Source organism: Elaeis guineensis, chromosome 13 (genome assembly GCF_000442705.2).
Source record: "Elaeis guineensis isolate ETL-2024a chromosome 13, EG11, whole genome shotgun sequence".
In the NCBI taxonomy this organism is placed as follows: domain Eukaryota; kingdom Viridiplantae; phylum Streptophyta; class Magnoliopsida; order Arecales; family Arecaceae; genus Elaeis; species Elaeis guineensis.
Window position 1 is genome coordinate 65,824,740 of NC_026005.2, and position 16,170 is coordinate 65,840,909.

Consider the following 16,170-nt stretch of genomic DNA (forward strand, 5'->3'; position numbering starts at 1 on the left):
GGAAAGCAAATTTTGGCATGGGTTATTTTCTAGGCATGAGAAAAGAGGAAGAGGGGCCTCTCCTGGCGTGAGATCTCTAGGATTTCATTCTCTTTATGATGTGGGATTTTGGGGAGGGCTGATGTACATATGATGTAGGATCTAAGAAGAAAATAGAGGTCTTCTTCTTTCTCCTCCTTTTCCTCCTCTACTCCATCTTCTTTGAGAGGACTATGATAAACAAGATTGAGATCAACATTATCAACTATCAGGAGGTGGCTTCTATAAGGGCACTAGCATCTCGATGAAGCAATGGACCTCTGATCGAATCGAAAGCTTCGTATGGATACTTGTATAGGTCGGACACGCGTGCAGCTCTGTAGGAACCTCATCAAATTACCACAATCATCAACTGTGGAGATCACCGACCCATGCAAATGTATGGAGATTGGATCTTCGATTTTAATTTAATTTATTTTTAGATCTGAATTTATTTTTCAGCATCTTAATTTCAGTATGTAAACATTCCTGGCTTGTGTAGATTAAATCTATATATTACATGCATGATAGATTAAAAATATTTTAACCTAGATCTCAAATTTCTACTATGATTTTAAATTTCTACATATATATCTCGGATGTGTGACATCCTTCAAGTGGTATCAGAGCTAGATTTTGATTTCACATGTATATTATTAAGATATAAAAATCAGATCCTTACATCTAAAAATCAGATTTGATAAATTAGATTAGATCTAATTTAAATACATGTGATGTATTAAATTTTCTTTATACATGAGATGTATAAAATCGGTGCATATATGATATGTGTCGATTAAATTTTTAGTAGCCTAATACTCATCGAGTTCTATGGTAAAGGTCATTCTACCATAGAGGACTATGGTGAAAGAGGTATTTGCATGAATCAAGAGGAAGAACTATGAAAAGTTCATCAATTTTGAAAACTATTTTCAAAACAAATTAACTTAAATATTAGATCTGAAATTAAGATGTTGAATAATTTTTGAAAAGTGTTTTCAAATAATTTTAGTCATCTTTTTAGATCTGATTTTGTATGTATGAGATATGTGCCATATTAGTTTTAGATCTGAAATATATATATATATATATATATATATATATATGTGATATATACTTCATAAATTTAAATCCAAAACACCATATATGTGATATATAATTCTAGATTTAGATCTGAAAAATGTTTCAAGATCATAAACTATTAATTTATATACTTAAGCATAATTTAAAAATTATTTTCAAAATTTGAATTTTAAGTTTGTGTATAAGGGTATGAGTCAAACAAACAGATCTTGTGATTAGACTACAATTAGGGTTTATTGATTAGATCATATTAGAACCCTTTCTGATTTTTGAGTAGTTGGTCGAACCTAATCAATAATTGATTAAGATTAGATCAACGAGGCTTAAGATCAAGTTTAGTTACAGTTAGTCACATCGATTTATATTTGATGTGAATTGACTAACTCAAGATCAAATTTGGCTCAATTGAACGAGCCCAAGTTGTTAGGCTGATCTATTTAATTTTAATTGATCAACTGATGTCTAAGGCAAGCATTGACAATCCTCCCACCAATCTCACTTACCTGATCAACTTGATCGATTAAATCTTGAATAAGGTTGTTTAATGTTCGAGTTCATCCATGTTAAACTAGATTGGTCAGAATGAGACTGTGCTGATCTAAATTAGGTTAACCAAACATGAGATGTGATGATCTAAATTAGATTAGTCAGATATCAGATGTGCTAATCTAAATCGGGTTAGTCAAACATGAAATGTATTGATCTGAACCAGATCAATCATTTATATGAGATGTATGTGACTATAGAAAAAAAAATCTAAATTAAAATCTCCTCATTAATGTTAAGTTGAGGAGTCTTCCATCATTCTAGAGTATCGTGCCCTCTCCAATATTAATTATTCTCGATTGGATACAGTAGTTCAGTTGCATCAGGAGAGAAGCAACCACTCTAAATGCCAGGTGAAGATGGGGTTGGGCCTAAGATCTATTAGGTGAGAGTCCAATGATGGTTTCACTCATGCTTAATGGTGGATCTGATTTAACTAAGGAATGAGATCAAGATCTATCAGGTGAGATCTCAGGATTTAGAGACTAAGTCTGTTGTAATTTGCTTGAGAAGTATTGAACAAGAGTTGTCTACTCATTGGTTAACATATTCACCAAGATCTATTAGATGAGATGGTGTGCTATTCGATGGAATCACAGTACCCACTAGAAATCCTAATCTGCGAAGGAGTTTCTGTTTCCTAATCCGAGGAGTGCTAGGATCTGAATAAATAGTGGAAGATAGTTTATTTTTAAAATAAAATTTTTAAAATAAACTAAATAAATTGATTATAAAAATCTAACTAGAATTTTCTTCTCTCTGCCAGAAAATTTCTCTGCCTCCAATCTTATTTTTATTTTTAGAAAACAATCGACTAACCAGACCTAATTATGAGGACTGACTCAGGAACTTGAAAGCTGTTTTGAGTTTCAAGAAGCTTAGCTAAGTTATGGACTAAGATACCCTAGTATTACCAAACTGTCCAATCGCTGACCAATAAGAAGCACCAAAAATTGGATGGATGATCGTAAAAGGTCAGATGTGACAAATTGGTGTCTAAGTCAAATGAGTTGCAATGCCAAGTCATATAGATTGCTTGGGCTATATTGACTCACCTACAAAGGTTGTATGGTGAGAGAAGCCGATTTATGCGCTATGGAGTATCTGAGATGCTCTTTGATGCTATGATAAATCAAAGGTAGTCTATCCATAGCCATTGTTTAATAATAATCAAGGACATAGATAAGCTTGAGAAGCTCGACATGACCATTCACTAAGAATTGCATGCAGACAGGTTTGATCCAGCAATCCCTTAGAAGTTTGTATGGGCAGTTTACAGTAAACTACAATATGAACAAATGATTGCATCTTGACTAAGTTATCAGACATGTTGGTGATGATTGAGAGGATCTTGAAGATTTCAAGTGGTACAGTTCTTATTGTGGAACAAAAAAACTATCCTGAACACCTAAAAATCCTAAAGAAAAATAAAAAGACACATCTTTAAAAAGTATGTTAGATCTATTCGATAGTTTTTACAAAGACTATGGTACCATTTATTTTGAAAATAAAATGGCCGTGGCTTTATAATTAACAGTCTCCATCATTTACATATTAATGTGAATGTATCTGAGCAAAAAGTGAGTTTCATTGGGTCTGAGAGACCCAATCATGAGATAAACTTCAAGTATTTATGGAATCTTAGGCTAGGTCATATAGAAGAAAAAAGGATCAACAAACTAAAGACAAATGTGCCTTTGAGGTTGATGACTATCGAGCCATATTCAGTTTGTGAGTCTTATCTTCAAGAAAAGATGATCAAGCTATCCTTTATAGGATATAAGGAAAGGACCACTGAGATACTTAGCATAATGCATACTTGTGTGTAGCATATTTGATATAGTAGCTAGAGGAGGTTATCTCTACTTAACTATCCTTATTATTGATTATCCATGGCTTAGGTATATGCATGAGATACACATATCTGAAGCCTTTGAAGTGTTCAAAAAATTCAGATATGAAGTAGAGAAGTAAATCAAAAAAAATTTAAAGATATTTCAATCAGATTAAAGAGATTAATACCTAAAAAATTTTTAGATTATCTCAAGAAAAAATATCATAGTCTCATAATGGACTCCATCTAGATTGCTTCAACTCAACGAAATTTCAAAATGAAGAAGTTAGACCCTATCGGATATTGCTCGATCCATAATGAGCTTCACTGATTTTCGTTATTTAGGGGATATGCTTAGCTTACAACTAATTAAATAGTGAATTGGGTTCTCTCTAAATATATTCTTACCATACTATATGAGATATAATATGATAAGAAACTAAGTCTTGATCATCGTGAGATCCGAAGATATCTGACCTATGTCAAGCAACACTAGATCACAAGATTCAGAGATATCTGATCCATATCAAGCAACAGTAGGTGGACAAGTTAGATGTTAGATTTATAAGAGCTCGTAGGGTATCCAAAAGAGTTTTGGGATACTAATTTTGCCTTTTAGAGGATCACAATATGATTGTAACCCCATATATTATCTTTCTAAAAAATAGTTTATCCATGATGAAAGCAGTGGGTTTGAAAATTGTTCCAAAATCAATCGTCAATCTATTAATGATCATGCTCACAATTATAATTGTAAATAAATTTTTATTAATAAAAATTATTTAGCTTTTTTATCATATTTTATCCATCTTATTTGAACTCCTGTGTTGAGGTTGACGATTGTGTCACAATTATAATTGTATATAAATTTTTATTAATAAAAGTTATTTGACTTTTTCATCATATTTTGTCCATCTTATTTAAAGTCCTATATTGTGATAAAGTCTTTTAGACTATAATTAATCGATAAAGGAGGATCTATCGTTCAGTCCTTAAAATATGTTCGCGATCGAATGGTATGCTGTTAATAGGATGATAACAATATCAAGTATAGATCATTGTGTACCATATGGGTTGGTTGTCTTTTTAACTATGGAGTGTGAAGATACTGATATAGTATGCATATGGAATGTAGGAGTATATTCACATCGCATGTGATCATTTATCGAGCACTCTGATGTCAAGAGTAGCTCATGAAGGATATGGATATAAATATTTCTTAGATTTGAGATCACCATGATGACTTATAAGCAACTCACTGTACTTTAATGTCAGACTATTTGAATTTTTAATTCAGTGATGGAGGGATATTGGGTGCAGTCAGGTACTCATCAAGTCAGTGTGTGAGTCAAGATAGAACCGGTCCCTCTGAATAAGTAGGAGATATGCATCAGTGTATTTTAATTTAATAAAACTTTAATCATGATAATTCATATAATGGATTTGAAAGGTTGAAATATAATGTGGTCGACTGTATTAGGGTTGACAGTCAAATCTTAGGTTACCTTAAGCACTAGGATCAAAGAAATGAATTATACGGTAATCATACGCTAGTAGGCTTTAGAATGTTACTTTGTAATCTTTTGATCTATCTAGAAATCGGGTCTCATTACTAGATGGTTACATCGATTAGTATAGAAAGTTATTTCTATGCTACTGACTTAATTTTGAACCTGTAAGATCACATACATTAGCAGATACAGTCTGATCTGATGGCTGAAGAGTCCAATTTGATTGTGACTCTGGTAAAGAGTCTCATTAGGATTGGGACTCCGGAGGAGAGTCCCATTAGATTAGGACTCTACTTTCAATAGAGGATTTATTAGCAATTAGATTACTAATTGAATCAATTTGATTGAGCAAAGAGCTTAAGATCAAGTCTAATTAAATTGGATTCAGTTTGATTTAGTTTGGATTTGATTTGATCAAGCCTAATTGCGAAAGAAATTTGATCCTGATTTGATCAGGATTTAGGCTTAGCTAATTTCTAATTGGGTTAGAAATTTGTTGAGATGATTAGGCTTCTAATTAGATTGGGTTCATTCCTATCATTGGGTTTAAATCTGATTTGATTTGGTTTAGAATTAAATCGAAGATGAAGAGTCCAAGCCAACAGAGACTCTATCTCTTTCCTTTGCACCACCTTGGACCCACCTCTTCTTCTCAATGCCAAATTGGTATTGACATGAGATTTTTGGTGTAAAGAGAGTGTGCAGCAAAGCATAATGAGTCATAGCCTTATCTCCTGCCTAATTTGAATGCAATCTCAATTAGAAATAAGGAGATAAAAAGAAAAGAGACTTTTCATGTTTGGAAAGAAGGCCGGCACCAATTGATTTTTTTGTTAAATTTTTTTGAAGTGTTTTTGGGTGTGAAAAAGATTACATCTCCTTCATCATGCCATCACCCATTCTTGAAAAATTTGGGATGCCAAATTGGTGGTTGGCATGGTGAATGTTGGTGCCCCCCTTTGACCCAAAATCCTATGTCCCTGCTTATTTAAAGGGGGCTCCAATGGTGGATACCCCATGTGATATTTCTTGCTGATTTTATTTTTCTACTAGAGATTTCTCTTCTCTCCTCTTCCTCCTCTAGATCTTCTTCTCTTTTGGAGCGTCCAAGAGATCAAAAGAAGAAAAAGAGTTCGGTCTTTAAAGATCCTTACAAGTTAGCACTTTCAAGGAGTCCGATCTACATCAATCTTCATGTGGACGATCTATAGAGATCAGATGTCTTCACACGGCTATGAGCAATCTGAAGAGACTCTCTCCTATGCAAGATATTTGTTGAGATCAGCAACTCACAATCTGGTAATGAGTTTTGAACTTATTAGATTAGTTTTGGTAGATCTAATGGTTAGATCTAGTCTGTAGCATTGATTAGATTGATGCAGATTTTTATTTTCAGATCTTAAGTTCATATTAAATTATATCATAGTTTTTGACATGGTAGTCTAGATTAGATCTTATGCATGTAAAATAGATTAAAATATTTAATCTTATTAATCCACTGTAAAAAATTTTAAAATTATATACATAGTACTGCCCTACTTTTTCTTCAGTGGGAGGTAAATTAAACTCAAAGAGAAAGTCTCTTAAGAGCAATAATAAATCATAGAGCCTATAGAACCCATTTAGCCAGTAGATGGTCTACCTTATCCACCTTGTAGATCTAGTTGAATCTCCTATCTTTCTGAAAGGTATATAGATATGCTTACAGAAGATTTAGAAAAAATATTCCTCATGGAAGATAGAGATATGGAGATAATCCCAAAACTATTATAAGATGGTGTAATTATTTCAAAGATGCGATCAAAATATTTGATTTCATCAAAGATGAAGAGGAACCATGAGTCTTTAAGAGGATCAGTGGCAGGGCTTGACATTCTTCATAGTGTACATAGATGTCATCCTTCTAATTAAAAATATTATTCTTATAATGACCTCGATTAAGATCTAGTTGTCAAAAAATTTTTTTATAAAAGATCTAGGAGAAGCATCCAATATTCTAAATAAAGATCTATAGAGATAGATTTAAAAGAATGCTTGGTCTCTCATAGAAAATGTACATAGAGAAAGTGCTGAAAGGATTGAGTATGAAAACTCCAAAAAAGAAAATTATTCTCTTTAGGCATGGAGTTCATTTATCTAAAAAAATATGCCCGAGCATATCTGAAGAGATTGAGTGCATGAGCAGCTGAATCTCTTGTACTTTTACCATATGGAGCCTCATGTATGCTGTGCTATATACTCAACCTGATATAAATCTTACTACAAGTGTCACAAGTATATATCAGTCAAATCCAAACTAAGAGCACTGAAAATCTGTGAAGAATATCCTTATGTACTTGAAGAGCACTAAGGATATCTTCTTGATCTTTGTAGGAGAAGAATCTAAGATTTTGAGTTATTATACACAGATTAATGATAGAAGGTCTACATCAGTATGTGTATTCCTATATTATGGTGATACTATATATTACAAGAATTTGATTATTACAAATTCCATCATGGATGTAGAGTTCATCGTCGTTTCTAAGGATGCTAAGGCAGCTTTCTGATCTATACAGTTTGTTCCGAAGTATGGAGTGATGACATGAGATGTCATATAATTCTAATGTGATAACATTAGTATCATAGCTTTCGCTAAGGAACCAAGATCTCACTAGAAGTCTAAGCATATATATAGAGCGACAATGCCATCGATTCGTGAATATCTCAAGTATCGAGGTGCAGAGAGTTTATGGAAAACATGATGGACCTACTAACTAAGCTATTGTGCTAACAGAAGACTGAAGTAAGAAGATGGCGATGGCGGACAGCATCCCTTCCATGCACGGCTAAAGGCTGAAGTTCTTGGAGAGAAGTAGAAGACATCTTGGAGCAATGGTTGTAATTATTTTTCCTTATCTTTGTAGTAATTTTCTTTTGATGCAATGAATATCTTATAATTTTTTTTTTGCTTTTGATGTTAATGAATTTTATTATATATGCATGAAATATATTTAAGTTTTTTGATGCTTGAATATGAATTGTGATCTCCAAATAGGCTATGATTGTTAAGATGGATCATGATTAGGAGATACGATCCATACCCAGTAAATAATCTATTTTGAAGAGCAATTCATAACATCTATTTTCAAATTTTTAAGATTTAGATTTGAATAATCTATGATTCTATAAGGATGCATCGTGATCAAGATGATACGATCCATGCTCTAGAGAGATAGATTATGCACATAACTAAGGTCTTAAAATAATTAAAAAGATATTTTTCTTGCATTAAAAGGAATTATCAAGATCATGCTTGAAGATGAATTCGAAAATCCTAAAACTCCTTTAGTTGTTTCTTGATCCTCTAATAGTTGTTTCCTACTCATTTCCTTTTGTTTTAATTACTTAATTTAATCAATCCTACTTTAATATAATTGCTAAAAAAAAATTTCTTAAAATTTGCTTAAAATTAAATTGAACGTAACTTAGCCACTAATCCCTATGGATTTGACCCGACTTCAGCTATCTAGCTGATTCGGTAACTTATTACTCGATGTGCATTGATGATAATGCATCAGGCTTCATGTTTGGAAGGTAGAAAATCATTAGTAAAAAAATTGAAGTGAAGTGCAAATCAAAGTTGATACTTATCCTAAGGATTGGTTGGGCTCAACCCGATCTTATATAACATCTCTTCGGAAAGGAACTTGTGTAGAGGAAGAGCAGCATGGCTAAAAATGAATTTCAAGCTCCCTCAATGTCTGAGAGAACTGAAGCCTTGTTCAATGACCTCTAAGGTCGATCTCATGAAGTATCAAAATCCTAGAGCTACTCAATCGAAACAAAAAAAAAAAAAAATACTCCTTCCAGTTATAAATAGAAGAATGAGCATCTCGAATGGATGTCGTCCCATCCGAGGAAAAACATACAACCATCTAATCTCTTTGGGGTGCTCTTTAAACGAGAAACATGGTGAAAGAGATGGTTGGTTGGTTTAGTACCAAGAAAGAAATGATGAGAAAGAAAGGCCACTATGAAATGCCATGAGTTCAGTGCCACGCTACAGAAAGCTATTTGAAAGACCCTAAGAAGATCTAGAATAAAAGAATGAATATGTAACCTGAGGTCAACTTTGAAGGACTCTTTATAGAAGGCCACTATGAAATGCCATGAGTTCAGTGCCATGCTACAGAAAGCTATTTGAAAGACCCTAAGAAGATCTAGAATAAAAGAATGAATATGTAACCTGAGGTCAACTTTGAAGGACTCTTTATAGAGTCCAGCCTAAGCTCAAGAAGGCTTAGCTATCTGATCATTGGGACCAGCAAACTCCAATATGAATTCTAGAGGAATCTAATATTAGTTGCAGAGATCTCCAAATCCTCACAAGTGAGGATGGAGGCTAGACAGGAAGAGCCAAAATTAGGTATTTTCTTAACCTTGGTTCCCTCCGAGGAAGACTCCCATAGACTAAGGACCCTTAATGGATGGATTCTGATTAGAAGATCAAGTGCTCAGAGACAAGCTCCAGATGCTCATCTTCCGCAAAATTTTTCTCTTAAATCAAATATTGATAAAACAATCGAAGTCTTTAATTTTTCTCATCTATTCAATCGATCCATGTGGTATAAATCATCCAATTAGAATGCCTGCACTCAAGCTAATCAGGAGTCTTGTCTGCACTTAGGCTGACCGGATAGTGAACCAGATTATTAATTATTAATGTGATATCTACTATAATTACAGAAGCACACCAAAAGGATCGAAACATGGATCAAAGAGGAGAAAGATTCTGCAATCCTGAGATTTGTGATATCGACGATCATATTTTCGAAGGGATTCTGCTTCCATAAATCCAGAATCAGGAGATCAGCACTCTGCTAATTCCTTGCACTTTATTCTTCCATCCTTTTCTCTACCCATCAACCCATCCACGTGAGAGACATTAAAGGACACAACGATCAGGATGCAGACATGCCCGAAGCAGCTAAAAAAAAAAAAAAAGCCAAAAGTGTCTCATTTGATACAAATAATGGATCTAAAGACAAGGTGTTGCTAGTTATTGATTTAACATCACAAACATCTTTAACTTGGTCTAGACAAATAAATTTCTCTAGAGCCAACAAAACACCACAACAATAATAGCACAGCTGAGAACATGCATCCTTATTTTCATTCCATCACTTAACAAAACATAAAAATCATACCACCAGTCCTTCGTGAATGAAAACAAAAGGCAAACCAAGCAAGCAAGGTGAATTCAAATATTACTCTAAATGATAGAAAGAAGGTATGCATAAAAGACATATCAAGGAACAATCTAGTAAGCCCTCGTCATATCAATCCAAGAAATGAAAGAAGATACCGTGTTTCGGAACCCCAAGAACCCACGCTCCTTGCTCTTGTTCATGCCGTCCAGACGCACCTCTCCTCCACGCCGAACACAGCATCAACAAACCACAAGTTCCCCACCTCCTCCAACCTGGTGGGCGCAAGCTCATGCTCCGCAACGATCTCCTCCCACTGCCCTTCCTTCTCCTTCATCGCATCCACCAGCTTGAACCGCTGCTCCTCTCCCTCGTACCCGATCGACCCACTCCACCCCGAACTCCCTCGCCAGCAACGGGCACAAATACTTCCACTTGTACAAATCCCCGTTGCTACAATTGAAGGCCTCGTTCTTGGCATACGGATCGATCGCCGCCCAGATCTGGTGCTCGGCGATCATGTCAGCATCGGAGGCATCGCTGAAATCCTCCCAAACTGCCCGGCTCCCCGGCCATTTCCACGGGACCCTTCCCGCCAGCAAATGACTCGAACGAGCCGAGGTAGTGCTTGCGGCCGGTCTGGAGGCACACGTGCCGGAGACTGGGGGAGGACGGCGGCGAGAATGTTGCGGAGCATGGCCGAATTGACCTCCCGGTTCTCGGCCTCGACGAAGCGGTTCACCCACGCGACGTAGAAGACGTCGGTGAGGCGAGAGAGCTTCGCGAAGGCGTCGTCGGTGTCGGACACATCGCACTGGATGTGTTCGACGGGGAGGCCCTAGGTAAAGGAACGGAAAGAGACGGAGCGGGAGCGGCGCGACACGCCGTAGACCTTCCAAGGGCCACCGGGGGTGTCGGAGAGGGGGAGGATCTCGGCGAGGCTGTTGCCGACGATGCCGGTGACACCGATCACCAGACCGACGCTCTGGAAATTGGAGGCGGCGCCGCCACTGCCGGAGTCTTCATCGATCTTCTTCTTGGCGGCGCCCATGGCTCCGGCCCACCACCAGCTCATGACTCCGTTTATTATGGGTTTGTTTAAATACACGAGAGTGGTGGGAGAGCTGAGATTTATAGGATAGACACGAGGAGGGCGAGGGCGGTGCGGGTTTGTGCCACTGCTGAGAGGGGAAAAAAAAGAGAGGCTGGCAAAGTGCCCCCCGGAATTCAACAAGCAGAGGAAGCACAGTGGCTGTGGAGAAGGCAGGATGAGGGATGGAGGACGGTGCGTGTTTGTCGCTTCATCTGGATCCTTCAATATGAGAAGGAACGGCAAGTGATTCGCGTTCCGGTTGACTTATTCTTCGTCACTATCACTGTTGATTTATTCTCAAAGGAGGCAGAAGGATTTTGTTATCGAGGCCCGGATTCCGGAAAAATTATTGATTGAATCAGGCGCTTCATATTATTTTTCTAAAAAAATTGCCGATGGCAATCGAGGAGAGAAATCAATACGATCTTCTGTAAGCCTCCAACAATTTTATATTTAAAAAATTAGAAACCATTAATAGTTCAAGGTGGGCGGCGAGCGCCATAATATCACCCCGGCCAGGGCCAGCCCAGCACAGCGTCCACGTCTTGTTCCAACTTTGTGGCGTTTAGATGCTTTGCATAGGACTATCTGGCGCTGCAACCGAGTCTAATATAGATCAAATATCATCACATTTATATCCATATTTATTTTATTTAATAAATATAAATATAAATATAAATATGATATAAAAATTAAATAGACATGAATATAATTTAAATATTAAAAATATAATTATAATTATAAATATTATTTAGATAATTAAATTTTATGATTAAAAAATTAAAGATATTATTAAATAGATGATAAATCAAATTAATAAATATTTATATGATTGTATATTCTTTTAAAAATTAGTAATTATTATATAAAATTATACAGAATTGTATGAAGATTCGGATATTCGAATAATAGTTCATTATCCATATCTATATCCATTTTTCTTTGATGGATATGGATATTAGTTGGATCCTCAAATTTCTATCATATTCAGATTGATTTGGATATGAAAATAAATTTAGGTGGATAATATCAATACTGCTTTTATTCCTAGAAATATCTATCCATCATCTTTTCCGTTGGCTTGGCCTTTGTTGATCTTCTTTTTAAAATTAGATAGTGGATGGATTAAAAAAAAATTGCTGGTTGAATCAGGCCTATCATATTATTTTGAAAAAAAAAATCACCCAAAGAAATTGAGGAACTAAATCAACCAAGGAAGCTCAACTATTTATCGTGTATAAATGCTTTGCATAGAAATATCTACCCATTTTATCTTCCATTTCCTTGGCCTTCATTAATCTCCTTCCTAAAATAGGATGGTAGATTCAATATTTCACTTAATAACAATTATACGGTCATGATTTACCTCATACAAAATATTATAAATTTTATGACAGATGATATTTCACCTATAGTAATTATATGGTTGTGATTTGCCTCATATAAAATATTCTGGATTATTATTACTTTTCTTTCTAATTTATCCCGATATCAAACAAAGGTTAAACCAAAAGCAACAGAGAGAAAAAAATCAGTGATGTATCCAGCCATGAGCTCATCACATGGGAAAAGAACGGCACAAATCTATCTACTCCTTCTCTAAGGATCTACGATGGTGCCGAAGGCTTCAGGTGTGCGATCAAAGATATCCCACCCAATCAATATCAGATGGTGATAAAAAATCTCGAGAGATTATAGGGATGAAGCCCATGTAGAGCACCATCAGCCCCTCCACATTCACCATCTTCAGCATACAGTCGAGTACTCCAATGTACGGCAATGTTGCCCTTCTCTATCTTCATATTCATTGTCACCCTTTCTCTCATCCCTAAACCGAAATAGTTGTTAGAGAGAAAAATTATGAAGTTAGGAGAAGATAGATGATTTGTTCTGCAGGTCCAAATAGGTTCCTCTCTCAATCGCGCAGTTTGGATCCGATGGTCCAAAATTGTGATTGGATTTCTTTCCTCTTTTTTCATCGACCATTTACCTTCTCTCTATCAATACATGTTGACATTTCGAGCTTTAGTTGAACTGGTCTAAAAATGATACAGTAAACTTGATTTAAATATTTTTTTTTCAAACTTCAAGTTCATTGCAATAGATAGATCAATGATATATGATATTATTATTGTGAGAGGGAAGTTGAGGATTGCTTGAGCGGACATTATCTATGCCCGACACAATCTAAGGGCCCATTCCATCTTGATGAAGGGTGATTAAACTGTAATTGGGTGGATCCAAATACAACATGAGTTTCGATGCTCATCCTCTCCTACAGGACATCTGGTTGACAATAAAAGAGGGGATCTTTTTTTTTTTCCCAAGCATGTCTACCACAAGGAAATGAGTCTATTGATTAGATAGCTTCTTATGTCACTGAGAATTCTATTGACATTATATTGATTGATATTATGGTTACTCCGAACTTTTAGAGATAGTTTGTTTTTCAATTTTATTGGATGTATTCATGCTAAAGTAGTGAGAATTACCAATCTTACAAAAAATAATTTCTCTAAAAAAAAAAAGGATAAAATAATAGTTTTTGATCCTCTAATTGTATTAGAAAAAATAATGTTATAATAACCACTTTTATATTACAATTAATGAACCCATCAAAATCATTATTCAATATTATAAAAACAATTTTATTACTCTCTTACCATTCATTTTCAAAATCTTTTATCATTACTCAACAAAAAGAAAAGAGAACCAAGTTGGCTTTCAAAATCTTAAATATTAAAATAATTATTATCATGAGATATTATACTAAAAAGTAATAGTAATAATTTAAAAAATGAATAGCATTATTTTTAATTATTATTCATTTGAGATATACATTACTTTCACATTCCATGATCTATTCTAGAAAGAAATAAAAATTTAAAATTTAAAAAGAAAAAATAACAATATCTATTTATATTATAACATATCATTATATTACTAAGTCATATGTTATTTTTTTTTCTTGTTTTTAATAAAATATAATAGGTCCAAAAGTATTACAGCATTATAACAATTGCAATGATTTCAATTATAATGTTCTAATAGATACTTATAACATTATAATAGTCTTTATTTCATACATTTGGACTCATTTTGTTTGTGGAAAAAATATTTCATGATTGGAATGCTTTTTTTTTTTGTAAGCCGATGCTTGGGTATATGATACCTAAGAAAGTAGTTTTTGTATATTGGTTGAACATTGAAAAATATCAAATTCTAGAGTAGCTTTTCTTTGATTATCTACTTTCAAAAAAAATTTGTAAAAAAAGCTTATTATGCCTTCAATAAAAAGAAAGATCTTATTTCATTCCATCTAAAAGGTTAAGAGCACTTTTTGCAAAAAATTGTCTCAATTCTCAATCAATGGGAATTGACTTTTCTATATCCCACATAGGTATTTCTCTCATGACATATATGAATTTTATTCTCATAGAGAAAATACTTTTCTATCCTTTTCACTATAAGAAAGTAGATTATTAGCGACGGCTAAACATCATCGCTAATACGCCTTTCCCTATTACTAATACTATTAGCAAAGGACCCCTACTAAGAGAGATAGCCTATCAAAAGAACAATATCCTATTCTAAAAAAAAGAATGTCCTATCAAAATATTTTTTATCTTCTCCCACTCATACATCATGAATACCTTCCAAACCTAAGATTGATGTTACAAGAGAAAAATATGTATCATTAGTCCATTTGTTCTCATATCTCTAAATATTTTTTTTTTATGATTGATTATGACTTAGATCTATCAAATATACTACAATTCATTTTCACGCATCAAGAGAATTTAAATTTTATTGAGCTATTGATATAACAAAAATAAGTGAGAAAGACGCTCATCTGATATGAAAGAGATGGACCTTTGACTGTATGTAGGGTAGCAGTGAGTGGTGGTGACACCGGTTGGAGGCGACGGCGAGTGGTGATGGATGGGGAAGAGAGAAGGTGGCATCGACGAGTAAGAGTACGAGTTGCAAATGAGAGGAGTGGAGGGTGGCAGGTGGGAGAAGTGGATGGAAATTTGGGGTTAAGGAAGAGTCGTCAGTGAGGGGCAACGGATGGGGGTTTGCCAGTTGGAAAAAGAAAGGTGAAGTAGAAAATGTTAGATTTGGAGATAAGAGGAGATGGGAGCGGCATGTGAGAGTTGGAGGTTGGAGAAGAGCCGGCAGTCAGTAGGTGGTTAGTGGTGGGATGGAGAAAGAGGGGAAAAGGTATGTATTGGAAGAGTGGAGAAGAAAGAAGAAGAAGGTGAGAGTTGAGGGTTGGAGAAGAGCCGACGGTGGATTGAGAAAGAGCCAATGGCAAGTGGGCATTTAGTACATAAAGAGAGGGGTTTTGAAAGAGAGAAAGAGGGAGAGAGAGAGAGAAGAAGAAAAAGAGGAGAAAAAGAGAAAGAGAAAAATATGATAGGAAAACAGAGGCCATAGGTGAGAGGGGTTTTGGAAGAGATCAGGATGGTGGCCAGAGATAGAAAAAAAGAGAGAAGTGTGTGTTTAAAGAAAGAGATGTGGGTTTGGAGAGAGAAAAAATGAATTTTTAAAAAAAAAGAAGGAGAAGAGATGGGATGAAGGGGCGCATGCGTGGCCATGCATCACATCCCATTCAATGCATATCCTTTTTTTTAGCAAAATCAAGTCAGGGAGAAGTAGCCAAATGCCTTTCATTAGCTTTTAGACTTCGTTTTGATATATACACCGATCCAAAGGACAGAGAGCCGACCGGATATAGATTGAGATCTGATTAATCGAAGCCCAGTCTCTCTCTCTCTCTCTCTCTATAAATATATATATATATATATATATATATATATATATATATATATATATATATATATGTAAAGAAATATCGATCATAAAAATATAAAAAGAATGGCGGATAGTTTA

At 34.9% G+C, this 16,170-nt stretch overlaps 1 pseudogene; it reads right to left on the reverse strand.

Annotated features, from left to right (window-relative positions):
* Positions 1–10,282: 10,282 nt before the first annotated feature.
* Positions 10,283–11,678, reverse strand: LOC105036073 (3-oxo-Delta(4,5)-steroid 5-beta-reductase-like; annotated as a pseudogene).
* Between the last annotated feature and the right edge of the window lie 4,492 nt (positions 11,679–16,170).